This window comes from Oratosquilla oratoria, chromosome 39, assembly GCF_046742065.1.
Source record: "Oratosquilla oratoria isolate Oo_2021 chromosome 39, ASM4674206v1, whole genome shotgun sequence".
Lineage (NCBI taxonomy): Eukaryota > Metazoa > Arthropoda > Malacostraca > Stomatopoda > Squillidae > Oratosquilla > Oratosquilla oratoria.
In genome coordinates, this window is record NC_134815.1 from 31,043,262 (window position 1) to 31,063,352 (window position 20,091).

General features: G+C 58.7%; 1 protein-coding gene across 1 annotated transcript in view; it reads right to left on the reverse strand.

Moving 5' to 3' along the window:
* LOC143020329 (sphingomyelin phosphodiesterase-like) overlaps positions 1-2,895 on the reverse strand; it is a 181,204-nt gene extending 178,309 nt beyond the window's left edge. Inside the window, exon 1 of the mRNA XM_076176652.1 lies at positions 2,593-2,895. The gene's annotated coding sequence lies outside the window, so the exon portion shown is untranslated. The remainder of the gene's footprint in view (positions 1-2,592) is intronic.
* Positions 2,896-20,091: the final 17,196 nt, after the last annotated feature.

Sequence of the window (20,091 nt, forward strand, 5' to 3'; positions counted from 1 at the left end):
ACACGCACACACCCACGCGTACACGCACACACCCACGCGTACACGCACACCCACACCCACGCGTACACGCACGCGCACACGCACGCGCACACGCACGCACACACACCCACGCGCACACCCACGCGTACACACCCACGCGCACACACCCACGCGTACACGCACACACCCACGCGTACACGCACACACCCACGCGTACACGCACACCCACACCCACGCGTACACGCACGCGCACACGCACGCACACACCCACGCGTACACACCCACGCGCACACACCCACGCGTACACGCACACACCCACGCACACACCCACGCGTACACGCACACACCCACGCGTACACGCACACACACCCACGCGTACACGCACACCCACACGCACACACACCCACGCGTACACGCACACACACCCACGCGTACACGCACACCCACCCCACACGCACACCCACCCACGCGCACACGCACACACCCACGCGCGCACACGCACACACCCACGCGCGCACACCCACCCACGCGCACACGCACACACACCCACGCGCACACGCACACCCACCCACGCGCACACGCACCCACACACTCACGCGCACACGCACCCACACACTCACGCGCGCACACCCACACGCACACACCCACACCCACGCGCGCGCACACACCCACGCGCACACCCTATGGTCTTGGATGTCGAGTACAATACGTTATCCAAGACCATGGTGAATCATACCTATACGCACACATCCACACGTACACGTACACACCCACGTGTTGGACTTGTGATCCAAGACCATAGTCTTGGATCACAAGTCCAACACGTGATCCAAGACCATGGTGAATCACACGTACACGCACCTACAAGTACATACACTTGTCAGCTTTTTTCATGGATCAATATCCTGTTTTCAAACTCCAAATAATCTAATTTGGACTTGTTGCAGTACGAGGCAAATCTATTTTAAAATTTACCGTAGTTTTAGCGGCGCAAAATAACTTATGTCTGAAACTTTTACACACATACACACACACATACACATACACACACATACACACACATACACATACACACACACACACACACACATTTGGTAGTTTTAGTTTTCTAGTACATCCGTAATGTCTAACAATTTCTAACAAAATACATTGTTCTTTATTGTCTTAATTTCATTAATTTTCATTTATTCATTTTATTTATTAATTTTACTCTACTTGTTTTTCATTTATTCATCTGACTGTCATTATTATTATTTATTATTAGTTTATTTTCTTTACACAAACGTTTCCACTCAACGTGCGAGAACCTAAGACTTGAAGTTATCCTTCGGGACTCGGGAATTAAGATAACATCCAACTATACATCACGAGCACCTTCATTTGAAACGTTCAAGTTGCCCACTGGCAAACGTTCGCAACAAGGTCAAACGTTTACCTCGTCATCTGTAACACCAATTCAAAATTGGTCAGATTTTCATCTGGAACAGTCCTCGTTTTCTTCATCTTCAGAACCATCCGAGTTATCACACTGGGCTATTTTCCCTCCAACTTCCGATTCACCGGCGGTACCGCCAACCTCCAACACTTTTTTTTCAACGTAAAATCACTATGGGAAACCACTTCTCAATTTACGACAAACTGGAGTAAAATTATTTTCCTCCGACATATTCCTTCCCGAAAGCTGTGGGCTGGAAATGTCCTCCAACAGTTGGAGGAAAAAAGAGCAGTGTGATAACGCCTCGAGTTGTTGCAACTTCGATTATATTCGAGGGTTGTGAAACGATCGCGTTTGACAATGGTTTCTTCATCCTATCAAGCCATTTTGGAAAATACTAATTGTTGTACACATTTTCTTGAAAAGTACAAAGAATTTCATTGGGAGAGTTTTAAACATTTACATCGGAACACTTTTTTATCTATCTCGACTACCCATTACTATTCATCAACGGAGCTAAGATGAACTGGAAACAAATAGGTATTGGACGGGAATGGGTGCATGGGTTACCTGGCTACCTTCCTTATAATGGAGAAGGGGATATTTGTATACAAATAACCAATAGCTACGGTACAGCTCTTTGGACACGAAATCACCTCAATTCAGGTATTGCAGTAAAGGAATTAAATTGACACATTACAACTTTAATCTTAGATTGTGGTAATCTAATGTACATTTTTTTTTTACCAACTTTTATACCGGTTCTATTTTCCCCATTAGTGATATGTAGGTCTAGTTTATCACTATTCTTTGCTTGGTAGTTCACATACTGCACCAAGTAAATATCACCGAGAAAATTACTAAACGACAACCTGCACGGTCTTGTTCCATTGTCGTCCAAAAGTCAATGTACCCAACACATCATCGGCACGCCAGGATTGTGAAAATAAAGCTCTTGAGAACAATATATATCAATTATATATACATTTTTATCTTCGTTATCGCTCCTGCCCTGACCCGTCTCCCATTTGTTCCGACTTAAACTATGTGCACCTTGCTTCACTTTCCAATGGTTTACGGTGAAGACTTAATAAATGTTGGTACGAGTACAATGGATACTACAATTCGCATATTCCCCGATTTCCAAGACACCAAACATGACTATTCTTCTTTCTTACCTTAGTGAAGTGAAGGTATCCCATGTACCGAGCCAAAGCCCAGTAGCCGGCTCTGCTTGTTTGCTTGCTTGTTTGCTTGCTTGTTTGTTCTACCAGAACCCGCGCGGGGCAGGTCGATGGCTGACACGCCCACCAGCTCCGCACGTGGTGCCTAAGTTGCCGCAGTCGCCTCAGACCGAGCTGTCACACTCACGAATCCAAGTTACGAGTGCATTTGCAATCCCCAATTAGCAATATTCCAACGGACTCTGGAGACCACTTATAATGAGCAACCAAAATATCTTCTTCAAAATAACCACTACTTATTTACCGATATCCAGAGCGAAAACGAAGACTATCTGTCCTTACTGCAATAAAGGAACGCTTGTTGTACAGACGTACACTTCAAACATCAGAGGAAGGCATAGCACGTGGACAAGCGTGTTCCATGAATACCATCACGCGCGCACATGCATGATACACACTGACACTTAGACTAAGTGGTTCTGGGTCAAAGCTGGCACAGGGAACGGGTCTGGAAACGCGAGGTGTAGAGCCAGAGCCACGGGGGTGCACGCTACCACTCTGAAAGCGAGAGGCACACTGACACACATCGAGCGACGGGAAGGCGAGGGGTGGCCGGCCGAGAGAGCGAGAGATAGAGAAAGAGACGGGGCGGGTAGAGAGAGGGGAGAGAAAGAGGGGGGGAGATTATTTAGCGGTCAGTCAAGGTTTACAAGAAAGAACCCTCTCTCGCGCGCGGGGGCAGGAAAATAGTGGGCAAGGACGTTCGTGGGCCATCGGGGTGAATACAAGACGGGAAGCCGTAGCCAGTTGCACAAGGTGCAGGGGGGGAGGGAAGGTGCAGGGGGGGAGGGAAGGTGCAGGGGGGGAGGGAAGGTGCAGGGGAGGGAGGGAAGGTGCAGGGGAGGGAGGGAAGGTGCAGGGGGGGAGGGAAGGTGCAGGGGGGAGGGAAGGTGCAGGGGGGAGGGAAGGTGCAGGGGGGAGGGAAGGTGCAGGGGGGAGGGAAGGTGCAGGGGGGAGGGAAGGTGCAAGGAGGGAGGGAAGGTGAAGGGGGGGCAGGAAGGTGAAGGGGGGGCAGGAAGGTGAAGGGGGGGCAGGAAGGTGCAGGGGGGGCAGGAAGGTGCAGGGGGGCAGGAAGGTGCAGGGGGGCCGGGAAGGTGAAGGGGGGGCGGGAAGGTGAAGGGGGGGCGGGAAGGTGAAGGGGGGGCGGGAAGGTGCAGGGGGGAGGGGGGGCGGGAAGGTGCAGGGGGGAGGGAGGGCTGGGTCGGACATAACTTTACGAATACGAGCAAGTGATTTTTTGGAACGGAATTGATGACAGAGACGGGGGAAATGGTGTAGGGTAAAGAGTGCAGGGTGAGGGTTGAAAGGTGAAGAGTGCAAGACGACAAAGGAAAGGAAAAGGAACGGGGGACGGGAAAGGAAAAGGAACGGGGGACGGGAAAGGAAAAGGAACGGGGGACGGGAAAGGAAAAGGAACGGGGGACGGGAAAGGAAAAGGAACGGGGGACGGGAAAGGAAAAGGAACGGGGGACGGGAAAGGAAAAGGAACGGGGGACGGGAAAGGAAAAGGAACGGGGGACGGGAAAGGAAAAGGAACGGGGGACAGGAAAGGGGACGGGAAAGTGAATAGAGGGGGGCAGAGGGGAGGGCAGGAAAAGGGGGGCAGAGGGAAGGGCAGGAAAAGGGGGGCAGAGGGAAGGGCAGGAAAAGGGGGGCAGAGGGAGGGGCAGGAAAAGTGGGGCAGAGGGGGGGCAGGAAAAGGGGGGCAGAGGGAAGGGCAGGAAAAGGGGGGCAGAGGGAAGGGCAGGAAAAGGGGGGGCAGAGGGAAGGGCAGGAAAAGGGGGGGCAGAGGGAAGGGCAGGAAAAGGGGGGGCAGAGGGAAGGGCAGGAAAAGGGGAGCAGAGGTTAGGGCAGGAAAAGGGGGGGCGGAGGGAAGGGCAGGAAAAGGGGGGGCGGAGGGAAGGGCAGGAAAAGGGGGGGCGGAGGGAAGGGCAGGAAAAGTGGGGCAGAGGGAAGGGCAGGAAAAGTGGGGCAGAGGGAAGGGCAGGAAAAGGGGGCAGAGGGCAGGGCAGGAAAAGGGGGGCAGGAAAAGGGGGTCAGAGGGAAGGGCAGGAAAAGGGGGGGCAGAGGGAAGGGCAGGAAAAGGAGGGGCAGAGGGAAGGCCAGAAAAAGGGGGGGCAGAGGGAAGGCCAGAAAAAGGGGGGGGCAGAGGGAAGGCCAGGAAAAGGGGGGGCAGTGGGAAGGGTAGGAAAAGGGGGGCAGAGGGAAGGGCAGGAAAAGGGGGGGCAGAGGGAAGGGCAGGAAAAGGGGGGGCAGAGGGAAGGGCAGGAAAAGGGGGGGCAGAGGAAAGGCCAGGAAATGGGGGAGCTGAGGAGAGGGCAGGAAAAGGGAGGAAGAGGGAAGGGCAGGAAAAGGGAGGAAGAGGGAAGGGCAGGAAAAGGGAGGAAGAGGGAAGGGCAGGAAAAGGGAGGAAGAGGGAAGGGCAGGAAAAGGGGGGCAGAGGGAAGGGCAGGAAAAGGGGGGCAGAGGGAAGGGCAGGAAAAGGGGGGCAGAGGGAAGGGCAGGAAAAGGGGGGCAGAGGGAAGGGCAGGAAAAGGGGGGCAGAGGGAAGGGCAGGAAAAGGGGGGCAGAGGGAAGGGCAGGAAAAGGGGGGCAGAGGGAAGGGCAGGAAAAGGGGGGCAGAGGGAAGGGCAGGAAAAGGGGGGCAGAGGGAAGGGCAGGAAAAGGGGGGCAGAGGGAAGGGCAGGAAAAGGGGGGCAGAGGGACGGGCAGGAAAAGGGGCAGAGGGAAGGGGAGCAGAGGGAAGGACAGGAAAAGGGGGGCAGAGGGAAGGACAGGAAAAGGGGGGCAGAGGGAAGGGCAGGAAAAGGGGGGCAGAGGGAAGGGCAGGAAAAGGGGGCAGAGGGAGGGGCAGGAAAAGGGGGGCAGAGGGATGGGCAGGAAAAGGGGGGCAGAGGGAAGGGCAGGAAAAGGGGGGCAGAGGGAAGGGGGGCAGAGGGAAGGGTAGGAAAAGGGGGGCAGAGGGAAGGGTAGGAAAAGGGGGGCAGAGGGAAGGGCAGGAAAAGGGGGGCAGAGGGAAGGGTCGGAAAAGGGGGGCAGAGGGAAGGGTAGGAAAAGGGGGGCAGAGGGAAGGGGCAGGAAAAGGGGGGCAGAGGGAAGGGGCAGGAAAAGGGGGGCAGAGGGAAGGGGCAGGAAAAGGGGGGAGAGGGAAGGGGCAGGAAAAGGGGGGCAGAGGGAAGGGCAGGGAAAGGGGGGCAGAGGGAAGGGCAGGGAAAGGGGGGCAGGGAAAGGGGGACAGAGGGAAGGGCAGGGAAAGGGGGACAGAGGAAAGGGCAGGGAAAGGGGGACAGACGCAAGGGCAGGGAAAGGGGGACAGAGGGAAGGGCAGGGAAAGGGGGACAGAGGGAAGGGGCAGGGAAAGGGGGACAGAGGGAAGGGGCAGGGAAAGGGGGACAGAGCGAAGGGGCAGGGAAAGGGGGACAGAGGGAAGGGGCAGGGAAAGGGGGACAGAGGGAAGGGGCAGGGAAAGGGGGACAGAGGGAAGGGGCAGGGAAAGGGGTACAGAGGGAAGGGGCAGGGAAAGGGGGGCAGAGGGAAGGGGCAGGGAAAGGGGGCAGAGGGAAGGGGGCAGAGGGAAGGGGCAGGGAAAGGGGGCACAGGGAAGACCAACGGAAGGGGGGGCAGAGGGAAGGGGCAGGGAAGGGGGGGCAGAGGGAAGGGGCAGGGAAAGGGGAGCAGAGGGAAGGACAGGAAAAGGGGGGCAGAGGGAAGGGCAGGAAAAGGGGGGCAGAGGGAAGGGGCAGGGAAAGGGGGGCAGAGGGAGGGGCAGGGAAAGGGGGGCAGAGGGAGGGGCAGGGAAAGGGGGGCAGAGGGAGGGGCAGGGAAAGGGGGGCAGAGGGAGGGGCAGGGAAAGGGGGGCAGAGGGAGGGGCAGGGAAAGGGGGGCAGAGGGAGGGGCAGGGAAAGGGGGGCAGAGGGAGGGGCAGGGAAAGGGGGGCAGAGGGGGGCCAGAGGGAAAGGAGAGGGGGCCAGGGGTCCGACTAGGGGGAGATGGCGGGGCCTACACCAGGAGGGACCAAAAGCAGTAACCTTTGCACTACTACGAGCTTTGGGGACTGTTGGTACAGGAAAGTCTTTGCTTGTTATCCGAGGATTACGGGATTCGAAGTTACAACTAAGCAAATACGAGGCCAACACCCTTCCAGTGGTGCCCCCAGCTCACTATATTGAGGATTAATAAAAACTTATCAATAAAATTTACTAGAAATGTATAAATAACTGAATATGACGGCTGGTAAAGAGACGAGACTACGTGTGATACTAGTCCTCAGGGACAGTATCTCGCAAAGGATGGGCAATGATGACGCCGAGCGAGGAGGTGAAATGTCGTCGAACAGACCTTGTGAGTAAGGGAGTGGTTGGGGAGGGAGAGGAGGCTACACGAGAGGTCTCGGGTGGACTGGGTCGGGTTTGGGTCGAGCCGAGGCCAGGGCTGTCGGCTTTGGAAAGGTAACGGGGAGCTATGACGAGCCATTTTGCGCACAGAATGGAAGTTCTTATCCCGGTGTCACACTGCGGCGGCGCCCGATTCGGCCAGATGACGTTTGCAAGTTCAATTAGCTTAATAAAATCACTTGGCGACAGCCACAACTTTATATAACGACCACCATCTTCCCATGGTTAAAACGCTATCGTTACCTTTCGAGTAACGACTCATAAGGGAAACTTTGCTGTCGCCAACCAGCCGCAACGATGGCGCCGGACAGTGTGACACCGGCCATTGGGACGAGCGATGCGAGACCCAGGTCGAGCCACGGAAAAATGTCAACGCACTTCAATGCCCTGGCTGGAAAAAATGTCAAACTCAAGAGTGGATATACAAGAGACTGAGCTTGTTAAGGTTCGACAGTGTAAAGCTGTACCGAACGCATCTTTGCCTCAAGTGGAGACGATGCGAAGTCCAGCCAAAATAATCCTACAAGTGGAAGCAAGAGTGGGGAGGGAGGGGGGGAGAGGGCAAAGGTAGGTGGGAGGGAGAGGGCAAAGGTAGGTGGGAGGGAGAGGGCAAAGGTAGGTGGGAGGGAGAGGGCAAAGGTAGGTGGGAGGGAGAGGGCAAAGGTAGGTGGGAGGGAGAGGGCAAAGGTAGGTGGGAGGGAGAGGGCAAAGGTAGGTGGGAGGGAGAGGGCAAAGGTAGGTGGGAGGGAGAGGGCAAAGGTAGGTGGGAGGAGAGGGCAAAGGTAGGTGGGAGGGAGAGGGCAAAGGTAGGTGGGAGGGAGAGGGCAAAGGTAGGTGGGAGGGAGAGGGCAAAGGTAGGTGGGAGGGAGAGGGCAAAGGTAGGTGGGAGGGAGAGGGCAAAGGTAGGTGGGAGGGAGAGGGCAAAGGTAGGTGGGAGGGAGAGGGCAAAGGTAGGTGGGAGGGAGAGGGCAAAGGTAGGTGGGAGGGAGAGGGCAAAGGTAGGTGGGAGGGAGAGGGCAAAGGTAGGTGGGAGGGAGAGGGCAAAGGTAGGTGGGAGGGAGAGGGCAAAGGTAGGTGGGAGGGAGAGGGCAAAGGTAGGTGGGAGGGAGAGGGCAAAGGTAGGTGGGAGGGAGAGGGCAAAGGTAGGTGGGAGGGAGAGGGCAAAGGTAGGTGGGAGGGAGAGGGCAAAGGTAGGTGGGAGGGAGAGGGCAAAGGTAGGTGGGAGGGAGAGGGCAACGGTAGGTGGGAGGGAGAGGGCAACGGTAGGTGGGAGGGAGAGGGCAAAGGTAGGTGGAAGGGAGAGGGTAAGGGGGGGAGAGGGAGAGAGCTATTGCTCTGCCGTCACTCGCGCCCGCCACTCCCACCAATACACTCCCCTTAGACCATTGAACCACTTTTTCCTCCATTCCACCCCCCTTCTCCCCTACAGCTTTTACGTCAACAAAGATCCAGAAGGGCCTCGTTTCTCAGTCTTGCACCATTAAGAGGGCCAGTGGCGATTTCGGGTTCTTTTTTCGAGTGTTAGGGGGGAGGGGAAGTTCTTAAGCGATGGATTGGGATTGGAAGATTTGGTCGTGGTTTGGAGGTAGGGGCTGCCCGTGGGGAAGAAAAATTAAACTACAAAAATCGACAAATACAAAAACGAACCCATAAAGGACAGGGTAGGATAGGGTAAGGGTAGGATAGGGTAGGGGTAGGATAGGGTAGGGGTAGGATAGGGTAGGGGTAGGATAGGGTAGGATAGGATAGGGGTAGGATAGGATAGGGGTAGGATAGGATAGGGGTAGGATAGGATAGGGATAGGATAAGATAGAGGTAGGATAGGATAGGGGTAGGATAGGATAGGGGTAGGATAGGATAGGGGTAGGATAGGATAGGGGTAGGATAGGATAGGGGTAGGATAGGATAGGGGTAGGATAGGATAGGATAGGGGTAGGATAGGATAGGGGTAGGATAGGGATAGGATAGGGGTAGGATAAGATAGAGGTAGGATAGGATAGAGGTAGGATAGGATAGGGGTAGGATAGGATAGGGGTAAGGGTAGGGTAGGGGTAGAATAGGGTAGGGCAGGATAGGGTGTAGTATGGGGTAGTAGAGGGTAGGGCAGGGTAGGGGGTAGTATAGGGTAGAGCAGGGTAGGGGTAGTATAGGGTAGGGCAGGGTAGGGGTAGTATAGGGTAGGGCAGGGTAGGGGTAGTATAGGGTAGGACAGGGCAGGGGTAGTATAGAGTAGGGCAGGGTAGGGGTAGGATAGGGTAGGGGTAGGATAGGGTAGGGGTAGGATAGGGTAGGGGTAGGATAGGGTAGGGGTAGGATAGGGTAGGGGTAGGATAGGGTAGGGGTAGGGTAGGGGTAGGATAGGGTAGGGGTATGATAGGGTAGGGGTGGGGTAGGGTAGGGGTAGGGTAGGGGTAGGATAGGGTAGGGGTAGGATAGGGTAGGGGTAGGATAGGGGTAGGATAGGGTAGGGGTAGGATAGGGTAGGGGTAGGATAGGGTAGGGGTAGGATAGGGTAGGGGTAGGATAGGGTAGGGGTAGGATAGGGTAGGGATAGGGTAGGGGTAGGATAGGGGTAGGATAGGGTAGGGTAGGGCAGGGTAGTGGCAGAATAGGGTTGAACAGAGTCCACTTGTGTCCTTTCATTTAATTTACTGCCACATTTCACTCTTTCGCCAGAAAGATCGTGCATTACAAAGAGCCTAAACGCAGCTGGGCCAGAGTGTCATCTCCGGGCGTGAGGTCATCGGCGAAAGCTTCTGTTGGTCAAGGTCGCCAACAGCCCTAGACGAAGCCGTCGATGCGACGTGCTGCATCTACCACAGGCCAACCCGTTCCCAGTTCTCCCTCCACTGCTCTACTCCAGTTACCTATGTGGTAATATTACGCTTCTGAAGATGACGTAGTTCGTTCTTAGAATTCCCCGGGTGAAGTGAAACTATGACCCCATGGGTGACATCCGTGAATGGGTGAAGATCTTCAACGTTACCCTTCGACCTCCAGGTCATCCCTTGCCAAAGTTCTTCAACGAGCATGGTTAAATCGTGCCGGGAAGTTAAGCATTCAGTTCTACAGTTTTATTTTTTTCCAAGGACGCGAGTGGGTACGGGATAAAGGACGAGTGGACGCGGGAGGGGGAGAGTGGACGCGGGAGGGGGAGAGTGGACGCGGGAGGGGGAGAGTGGACGCGGGAGGGGGAGAGTGGACGCGGGAGGGGGAGAGTGGACGCGGGAGGGGGAGAGTGGACGCGGGAGGGACAGAGTGGACGCGGGAGGGACAGAGTGGACGCGGGAGGGACAGAGTGGACGCGGGAGGGACAGAGTGGACGCGGGAGGGACAGAGTGGACGCGGGAGGGACAGAGTGGACGCGGGAGGGACAGAGTGGACGCGGGAGGGACAGAGTGGACGCGGGAGGGACAGAGTGGACGCGGGAGGGACAGAGTGGACGCGGGAGGGACAGAGTGGACGCGGGAGGGACAGAGTGGACGCGGGAGGGACAGAGTGGACGCGGGAGGGACAGAGTGGACGCGGGAGGGACAGAGTGGACGCGGGAGGGACAGAGTGGACGCGGGAGGGACAGAGTGGACGCGGGAGGGACAGAGTGGACGCGGGAGGGGGAGTGGACGCGGGAGGGGGAGAATGGACGCGTTAGTAAAAGAGGACGAGACTAAAAGGCATGGAGGTGGGGTCGGAGAGGATGGTGGAGGGAGGCAAGGAGTGAGGGGTTGATAGAGTGGACGGGAGGGAGGCAAGGAGTGAGGGAGGTTGGGTGAAAGAGCTGAAGTGGCGAGCCAACGACAGAGGAAAAAGTGTAAAAATATTCCGTGCCCACTGCAGGGTAGCAGTTTGTGTCGAGGAGGGTTGGGGGAAGGGGTGACAATAGAACAGGAGGCATCGACGGTGGAACGAGGGGGAACGAGGGAGGGAGGGAGGGAGGGAGGGAGGGAGGAAGAGAGAGAGGGGGAGAGAGAGAGAGAGAGAGTCAACGACGGGGGAACGGGAGAGAACGATGGGGAGAGGAGGGGGAATGATTGGCAGAGGTGGAATAGAGACTGCACGGCGAAGATGAAGAGGGGGAACGTCGGGGAGTGAAGGAGGGCTGAATAAGGAGTGAAGGAGGGCTGAATAAGGAGTGAAGGAGGGCTGAATAAGGAGTGTGGGAGGGCCGTGTGAGAGGGAGTGAGGGAGGGAAGGCCGAGTGAGAGGGAGTGAGGGAGGGACGAGTGAGGGAGGGACGAGTGAGGGAGGGACGAGTGAGCGGGATCGAGGGAGAGCCGAACGAGTGAGCGGGATCGAGGGAGAGCCGAACGAGTGAGCGGGATCGAGGGAGAGCCGAACGAGTGAGCGGGATCGAGGGAGAGCCGAACGAGTGAGCGGGATCGAGGGAGAGCCGAACGAGTGAGCGGGATCGAGGGAGAGCCGAACGAGTGAGCGGGAGCGAGGGAGAGCCGAACGAGTGAGCGGGATCGAGGGAGAGCCGAACGAGTGAGCGGGATCGAGGGAGAGCCGAACGAGTGAGCGGGATCGAGGGAGAGCCGAACGAGTGAGCGGGATCGAGGGAGAGCCGAACGAGTGAGCGGGATCGAGGGAGAGCCGAACGAGTGAGCGGGATCGAGGGAGAGCCGAACGAGTGAGCGGGATCGAGGGAGAGCCGAACGAGTGAGCGGGATCGAGGGAGAGCCGAACGAGTGAGCGGGATCGAGGGAGAGCCGAACGAGTGAGCGGGATCGAGGGAGAGCCGAACGAGTGAGCGGGATCGAGGGAGAGCCGAACGAGTGAGCGGGATCGAGGGAGAGCCGAACGAGTGAGCGGGATCGAGGGAGAGCCGAACGAGTGAGCGGGATCGAGGGAGAGCCGAACGAGTGAGCGGGATCGAGGGGAGCCGAACGAGTGAGCGGGATCGAGCGAGCGGGATCGAGGGAGAGCCGAACGAGCGAGCGGGATCGAGGGAGAGCCGAACGAGCGAGCGGGATCGAGGGAGAGCCGAACGAGTGAGCGGGATCGAGGGAGAGCCGAACGAGTGAGCGGGATCGAGGGAGAGCCGAACGAGTGAGCGGGATCGAGGGAGAGCCGAACGAGTGAGCGGGATCGAGGGAGAGCCGAACGAGTGAGCGGGATCGAGGGAGAGCCGAACGAGTGAGAGGGAGCGAGGGAGAGCCGAACGAGTGAGAGGGAGCGAGGGAGAGGGAGTGAGTGAGAGGGAGTGAGAGGGAGTGAGTGAGAGGGAGTGAGTGAGAGGGAGTGAGAGGGAGTGAGAGAGGCGAGGGAGCGAGGGAGAGCCGAGAGGGGGCGAGGGAGAGCCGAGCGGAGGGGAGTGAAGGAGAATAGAGTGAAAGGGAATAAGGGAATAAAGGCAGAATAAGAGGGAGTACGGAGGGAGGGCCCAGTGAAAGCGAGAAAGGGAGGGAAGGCCGAATGAGAGGGAGTAAAGGAGGTAAAGCCGAATGAATGGGAGTAAAGGAGGGAAGGACGAGAGGGAGAAACAACGGGTGAGAGTGACGGAGGGAAGGCCAAGTGAGGGGGAGTGACAGAGGGAAGGCCAAGTGAGGGAGTGGGGGAGAGGGAAAGTGAGGGAGTGGGGGAGAGGGAAAGTGAGGGGGAGTGGGGGAGAGGGAAAGTGAGGGGGAGAGGGAAAGTGAGGGAGAGAGGGAGTGGGGGAGAGAGGGAAAGTGAGGGAGTGGGGGGAGAGGGAAAGTGGGGGAGAGAGGGAAAGGGGGGGAGAGAGGGAAAGGGGGGGAGAGAGGGAAAGGGGGGGAGAGAGGGAAAGGGGGGAGAGAGGGAAAGGGGGGAGAGAGGGAAAGGGGGGAGAGAGGGAAAGGGGGGAGAGAGGGAAAGTGAGGGGGAGAGGGGGAGAGTGAGGGAGAGAGGGGGAGTGGGGGAGAGAGGGGGAGTGGGGGAGAGAGGGAAAGTGAGTGGGGGAGAGAGGGAAAGTGAGTGGGGGAGAGAGGGAAAGTGAGTGGGGGAGAGAGGGAAAGTGAGTGGGGGAGAGAGGGAAAGTGAGTGGGGGAGAGAGGGAAAGTGAGTGGGGGAGAGAGGGAAAGTGAGTGGGGGAGAGAGGGAAAGTGAGGGGGGGAGAGAGGGAAAGTGAGGGGGGGAGAGAGGGAAAGCGAGGGGGGAGAGGGAAAGTGAGGGGGGGAGGGGAAAGTGAGGGGGGGAGGGAAAAGTGAGTGGGGGAGAGGGAAAGTGAGTGGGGGAGAGTGGGAAAGTGAGTGGGGGAGAGAGGGAAAGTGAGTGGGGGAGAGATCGAAAGTGAGTGGGGAGAGTGGGAAAGTGAGTGGGGGAGAGTGAAAGAGAGGGGGAGAGTGAAAGAGTGAGTGGGGAGAGTGAAAGAGTGAGTGGGGAGGGAGAGTGAGTGGGGGAGAGAGGTAAAGTAGTGGGGGAGAGAGGTAAAGTGAGTGGGGGAGAGTGGGGGGGGAGTGGGAAAGTGAGTGGGGGAGAGAGGGAAAGAGAGGTGGGGGAGAGAGGGAAAGTGAGTGGGGGGAGAGAGGGAAAGTGAGGGGGAGGGAAGAGGGAAAGTGAGTGGGGGAGAGAGGGGTGGGGGAGAGGGAGTGAGGGAGTGGGGGAGGAGGAAAGTGAGTGGGGGAGAGAGGGAAAGTGAGTGGGGAGAGGAGTGTGTGGGGTAGGGGGTGGGAGTGGGGGAGAGAGGGAAAGTGAGTGGGGGAGAGAGGGAAAGTGAGTGGGGGAGAGAGGGAAAGTGAGTGGGGGAGAGAGGGAAAGTGAGTGGGGGAGAGAGGGAAAGTGAGTGGGGGAGAGAGGGAAAGTGAGTGGGGGGGAGAGGGAAAGTGAGTGGGGGAGAGAGGAGCGAGGGGGGAGTGGGGAGAGAGGAAAGCGAGGGGGAGTGGGGGAGAGGGAGCGAAGGGGAGTGGGGAGAGGGGGAGATAGGGAAAGAGAGGGAAAGCGAGGGGGAGTGGGGGAGAGAGGGAAAGCGAGGGGGAGTGGGGGAGAGAGGGAAAGCGAGGGGGAGTGGGGGAGAGAGGGAAAGCGAGGGGGAGTGGGGGAGAGAGGGAAAGCGAGGGGGAGTGGGGGAGCGAGGGAGAGAGGGAACGCGAGGGGGAGTGGGGGAGAGGGAAAGCGAGGGGGAGGGGGGGGAGAGGGAAAGCGAGGGGGGGAGAGGGAAAGCGAGGGGGGAGAGGGAAAGCGAGGGGGAGTGGGGGAGTGGGGGAGAGAGGGAAAGCGAGGGGGAGTGGGGGAGAGAGGGAAGGCCAAGTGAGGGGGAGTGGGGGAGAGAGGGAAAGTGAGGGAGTGGGGGAGAGAGGGAAAGAGAGTGGGGGAGAGAGGGAAAAGCGAGGGGGAGTGGGGGAGAGGGAAAGCGAGGGGAGTGGGGAGAGAGGGAAAGCGAGTGTGAGTGGGGGAGAGGAGGGAAAGCGAGGAGAGGGTGGGTGAGAGAGGGAAAGTGAGGGGGAGTGGGGGAGAGGGAAAGTGAGGGAGTGGGGGAGAGAGGGAAAGTGAGGGAGTGGGGGAGAGAGGGAAAGTGAGGGAGTGGGGGAGAGAGGGAAAGTGAGGGAGTGGGGGAGAGAGGGAAAGTGAGGGAGTGGGGGAGAGAGGGAAAGTGAGGGAGTGGGGGAGAGGGAGAGTGAGGGAGTGGGGGAGAGAGGGATATGAGGGAGAGAGGGAGTGGGGGAGAGAGGGAAGGTGAGGGAGGTGGGGGAGAGGGAAAGTGGAGGTAGTGGGGGAGTGGGGGAGTGTGGGGGGAGATGGGAAGTGAGTGAGTGGGTGGAGAGAGGGAAAGTGAGGGAGAGGAAGGGGGAGAAAGTGGGGGAGAGGGAAAGTAATGGGGGAGAGAGTGAAAGTGGGGGGAGAGAGGGAAAGTGGGGGAGGAGAGGGAAAGTGGGGGAAGAGAGGGAAAGTGGGGGGGAGAGAGGGAAAGTGGTGGGGGAGAGAGGGAAAGTGGGGGAGAGAGGGAGGGAAAGTGGGGGAGAGAGAGGGAAAGAGGGGGAGAGAGGGAAAAAAGTGGGGGGGGAGAGAGGTGAAAGTGGGGGGGTCGGTGGAGTGTGGGAAGAGAGGGAAAGTGGGGGAGAGTGGAAATTGGGGGGAGAGGGGGAAATGTGGGGGGAGAGGGGGAGAGAGGGAAAGTGGGGGAGTGAGGGAAAGAGGGGGAGAGAGGGAAAGTGGGGTAGAGGGAAACGTGGGGGAGAGAGGGAAAGAGGAGTGGGGGAGAGAGGGAAAGTGGGTGAGAGAGGGAAAGTGGGGGAGAGAGGGCGAAAGGTGGGGGGTATCGCCCTACTGGGGGGAGAGAGGGAAAGTGGGGGAGAGAGGGAAAGTGGAGGAGAGAGGGAAAGTGGGGGGGAGAGGGAAAGTGAGGGGGAGTGGGGTGAGAAAAGTGAGGGACGTGGGGGGAGAGAGGGAAAGTGAGTGGGGGAAAGAGAGGAAAGTGAGTGGGGGAGAGAGGGAATAGTGAGTGGGGGAGAGAGGGAAAGTGAAAGTGGGGGAGAGAGGGAAAGTGAGTGGGGGAGAGAGGGAAAGTGAAAAAGGGTTGGGGGGGAGAGGAGCGGAACAGTGAGTGGGGGAGAGAGGGAAAGTGAGTGGGGGAGATAGCGGAAAGTGAGTGGGTGGAGAGAGGGAAAGTGAGTGGGGGGAGAGAGAGGAAAGTGATGAGTGGGGGAGAGAGGGAAAGTGAGTGGGGGAGAGAGGGAAAGTGAGTGGGGGAGAGAGGGGAAAGTGAGTGGAGGAGAGGAGAGAGGGAAAGTGGAGTGGGGGGAGAGAGGAAAGTGAGTGGGGGAGAGAGGGAAAGTGTGAGTGGGGGAGAGAGGGAAAGTGAGTGGGGGAGAGAGGGAAACAGAGGGGGGGAGAGAGGGAAGTGAGTGGGGGAGAGAGGGAAAGTGTAGTGGGGGAGAGAGGGGAAAGCGAGGGGGAGTGGGGGAGAGAGAGGGAAAGCGTAGCGAGGGGGAGGTGGGGAGATGTGAGGGAAAAGCCGAGGAAGGGAAAGCGAGGGGGGGTGGGGGAGAGAGGGAAAAAGGAGGGAAAGCGAGGTGGGAGTGGGGGAGAGAGGGGAAAGCGAGGGGCGAAGTGGGGGGAGAGAGGGAAAGCGAGGGGGAGTGGGGGAGAGAGGGAAAGTCTAGGGGGAGTGGGGGAGAGAGGGAAAGCGAAGGGGGGATTGTGGGGGGGGACGAGAGTGGAAAGCGAGAGGGGTAGTGGGGGAGAAGAGGATACGGAAGCGAGGGAGAGTGGGGGAGAGCGAGGGAAAGGCGAGGGGGAGAGTGGGGGAAGAGAGGAAAGCGAGGGGGGAGTGGGGGAGAGAGGAAAGCGAGGGCGAGTGGGGGAGAGTGGGGGAGAGAGGGAAAGCGATGGGGAGTATGGGGGAGAGAGGGAAAGCGAGGGGGGTTGGGGGAGTGGGGGAGAGAGTGGGGGAGCGAGCGAGGGAGTTGGGGGAGAGAGGTGAAAGCGAGGGGGGGTAGGTGTTGTGGGTGCCGGAGGAGAGGGAAAGCGGAGGGGGATGGGGAGATGAAGGGAAATCGAGTGTGAGTGGGGAAGAAAGCGAGAGCGGGGGGTGAGTGGGGAGAGAGGGAAAGCGGGAGGGGGAGTGGGGGGAGAGAGGGAAGCGAGCGAGTGGGGGAGAGTGGGAAAAGCGAGGGGGAGGTGGGGGAGAGAAGGGAAAGCGAGGGAGTGGGGGAGAGAGGGAAAGCGAGGACGGTGTGTGGGGGAGGAGAGGGGAAAGCGAGCGGGGGGAGTGGCGGAAGAAGCAGGAAAAGTGAGGGGAGTGGGGGAGAGAGGGAAAGTGAGGGGATTTTGTTGGTGGCGGGGAGAGGGAAAGGTGAGGGTTAGTGGGGGCGAGAGGGAAGTTGAGGGAGTGGGGGAGAGAGGAACAGGTGAGGGAGTGGGGGAGAGGGAAGGTGAGAGTGAGTGGAGGGAGGGAGGGGAAAGTGAGGGGAGTGGGGGAGGGGGAGAGTGAAAGTGAGGGAGTGGGGAGAGAGGGAAAGTGAGGGAGAGAGGGATAAGTGGGGGAGAGAGTGAAAGTGGGGGAGAGAGGGAAAGTGGGGGAGAAGAGGGAAAGTGAGTGGGGGAGTGAGAGGGAAAAGTGGGGGAGAGAGGGAAAGTGAGTGGGGGGAGAGAGGGAAAGTGAGTGGGAGAGAGGGAAAAAGAGGGGGAGAGAGGGAAAGTGAGGAGGAGAGAGGGAAAGTTGGGGGACGAGGGAAAGTGAGTGGGGGAGAGAGGGAAAGTGGGGGAGAGGGAAATTGAGTGGGGGAGAGAGGGAAAGTGGGGACCGGGAGTGGGAGAGAGATGGGGAAAGTGGGGGAGAGATGGGGAAAGTGGGGGAGAGATAGGGAAAGTGGGGAGTGAGTGGAAAGTGGGAGAGGAAAGGCTGGGGGCGTGAGGGAAAGTGAGTGGGGGAGAGAGGGAAAGTGAGAGGGCGCGAGAGTGAAAGAGAGTGAGGGAGAGAGGGAAAGTTAGAGGGGGAGAGAGGTAAAGTGGGGGAGAGGGAAAGTGGGGGAGAGATGTGAAAGTGGGGGAGAGAGGGAAAGTGGGGGGAGAAGAGGAAAGTGAGTGAGGAGAGAGCGGGGCAAGGAAAGAGATGGGGGGAGTGGGGTGAGGAGTGAGTGGGGGAAGAGAGGAAAGTGAGTGGGGGACGGGTGAGAGAGGGAGAAAGTGAGTGGGGGAGAGAGGGAAAGTGAGTGGGGTGGAGGGAAAAGTGAGTGGGGGGAGAAGAGGGAAAGTGAGTGGGAGCGAGAGAGGGAAAGTGAGAGTGGGGGAGAGAGGGAAAGTGAGTGGGGGAGAGAGGGAAAGTGAGTGGGGAGAGGAGGGAAGAGTGAGTGGGGGTAGTGAGGGAAAAGTGAAGTGGGGGAGAGAGGGGAAGTGAGTGGGGGAGAGAGGGAAAGGTGAAGTGGTTGGGAAGAGTAGGGAAAGTGAGTGGGGATGAGGAGAGGGAAAGTGAAGTGGGAGGAGGGAGGGGAAAGTGAGTGGGGCGAGAGAGTGGAAAGAGAGTGGGGGAGGAGAGGGAAAGTAGAGTGGGGGAGAGAGGGAATAGTGAGTGGGGATCGAGAGATGGAAAGTGAGAGTGGGAGTAGATAGGCGAAAGTGGAGTGGGGGCGGTGAGAGAGGGAAAGTGAGTGGGGGGGAGAGGGAAAGTGATAGTTGGTGGGGAGAGTGGAAAGTGAGTAGGGGAGAATGTGGGAAAGTTGAGTGGGGGGAGATGTGGGAAAGTGAGTGGGGGAGAGTTGGGAAAGTGAGTGGGGAAGAAGAGTGGGAAAAAGTGAGGGGGTGCGAGAGTCGGGAAACGTGAGTGGCGGGAGATTGGGAAAGTGAGTGGGGGAGAGAGTGGAAAGTGAGTGGGGGAGAGAGGGAAAGTCTGAGTGGGGGAGAGAGGGAAAGTGTGATGGGTGGAGAGAGGAAAAGTGTCGTGGTGGCGAGAGAGAGGAAGTGAGTGGGGGTAGAGGGAGTGAGTGGGGGAGAGAGGGAAAGTGAGTGGGGGAGGAGAGGGAAAGTGGAGTGGGGAGAGAGGGAAAGTGAGTGGGGGAGAGAGGGGAAAGTGAGATGGGGAGAGAGGGAAGTGAGTGGGGGGAGAGAGGGGAAAGGTGAGGGGGGCGAGGAGGGAAAAGTGAGGTGGGGGAGAGAGGGACAAGTGAGGTGGGGGAGAGAAGGAAAGGAACGTGGGGAGAGAGGGAAAGTGAGTGGGGGAGAGAGGGAAGTGGAGTGGGGGATTGAGGGAAAGTGAGTGGGGGATTGAGGGAAAGTAAAACTGGAGTGGGGGTGTGAGGGAAAGTGAGTGGGGGAGAGAGGGAAAGTGACGTGGGGGGGGAGAGGGAAAAGTGAGTGGGGGAGAGAGGGAAAGTGGTGGGGGAGAGAGGAAAGTGAGTGGGGCGAGAGTGGGGGAGAGAGGGGAAAGCGAGGGGGTAGTGGGGGAGAGAGGAAGCGAGGGGGAGTGGGGGGGAGAGGAAAAGGCGAGGGGGGAGTGGGGGAGGGAGAGAGGGAAAGCGAGGGGGAGTGGGGGGAGGAAGGAAAGGAGGGGGAGTGGGGGAGAGAGGGAAAGCGAGGGGGGAGGTGGGGAGAGAGGGAAAGCGAGGGGGCAGAGTGGGGGCGGGGAGAGAGGGAAAGCGATGGGGGAGTGGGGAGGAGGGAGGAACGCGAGGGGGGAGTGGAGGGAGAGAGAGGGAAAGCGAGGGGGAGTGGTGGGAGAGAGGGAAGGTGAGGGGGGAGTGTGGGAGAGGGGGGAAAGTGAGGGGAGTGGGGGAGAGGGGAAAAGAGAGGGGGAGTGGGGAGAGAGGGGAAAGTGAGGGAGTGGGGGAGAGAGGGAAAGTGAGGGAGTGGGGGAGAGGGAAGGTGAGGGAGTGGGGGAGAGAGGGAAAGTGAGGTAATGGGGGAAAGAGGGAAAGTGAGGGAGTGGGGGAGAGGGAAGGTGAGGGAAGTGGGGGAGAGGGGAAGGTGAGGGAGTGGGGGAGAGTGGAAAGTGAGGGAGTAGTGGGGAGAGGGAAGGTAGAGGGGTGTTGGGGGGTCGTGGGAGGAGGGAAGGTGAGGGAGTGGGGGAGAGGCAGGTGAGTGAGTGGGGGAGAGGGGAAAGTGAGGGAGTCGGGGGAGAAGGGAAAGTGAGGGGAGTGGGGAGAGAGGGAACGTGATGGGAGTGGGGGAGAGAGGGGAAAAGTGATGGAGTGGGGGAGCGAGGGGGAAAGTGATGGAGTGGGGGGGAGAAGAGGGAGAAAGTGATGGGATGTGGGGGAGAGAGGAAAGTGATGGAAGTGGGGGAGAGAGGGACACAGTGATGGAGTGGGGGAGAGAGGATAAGTGATGGATATGGGAGTGAGGGGAGTGAGGGATACAGTGATGGAGTGGGGGACGAGAGGGGCGAGAAGAGGATAAGTGATGGAGTGGGGGAGAGAGGGGGAGAGGGAAAGTGATGGAGTGGGGGAGATAGGGTAGGGAAAGTGGGGGGAGAGAGGGGGAGAGAGATGACAGTGGAGGAGAGAGGGAAAGTGGGGGGGAGAGAGGAAAGTAGGGAGCGATGGAAAGTGGGGGGGAGAGGGGAAGTGGGGGAGAGAGAGCGGGAAAGTGGGGGAGAGAGGAGAAGTGGGGGAGAGAGGGAAAAGTGGGGGAGGAAAAGTGGAGGGAGGGT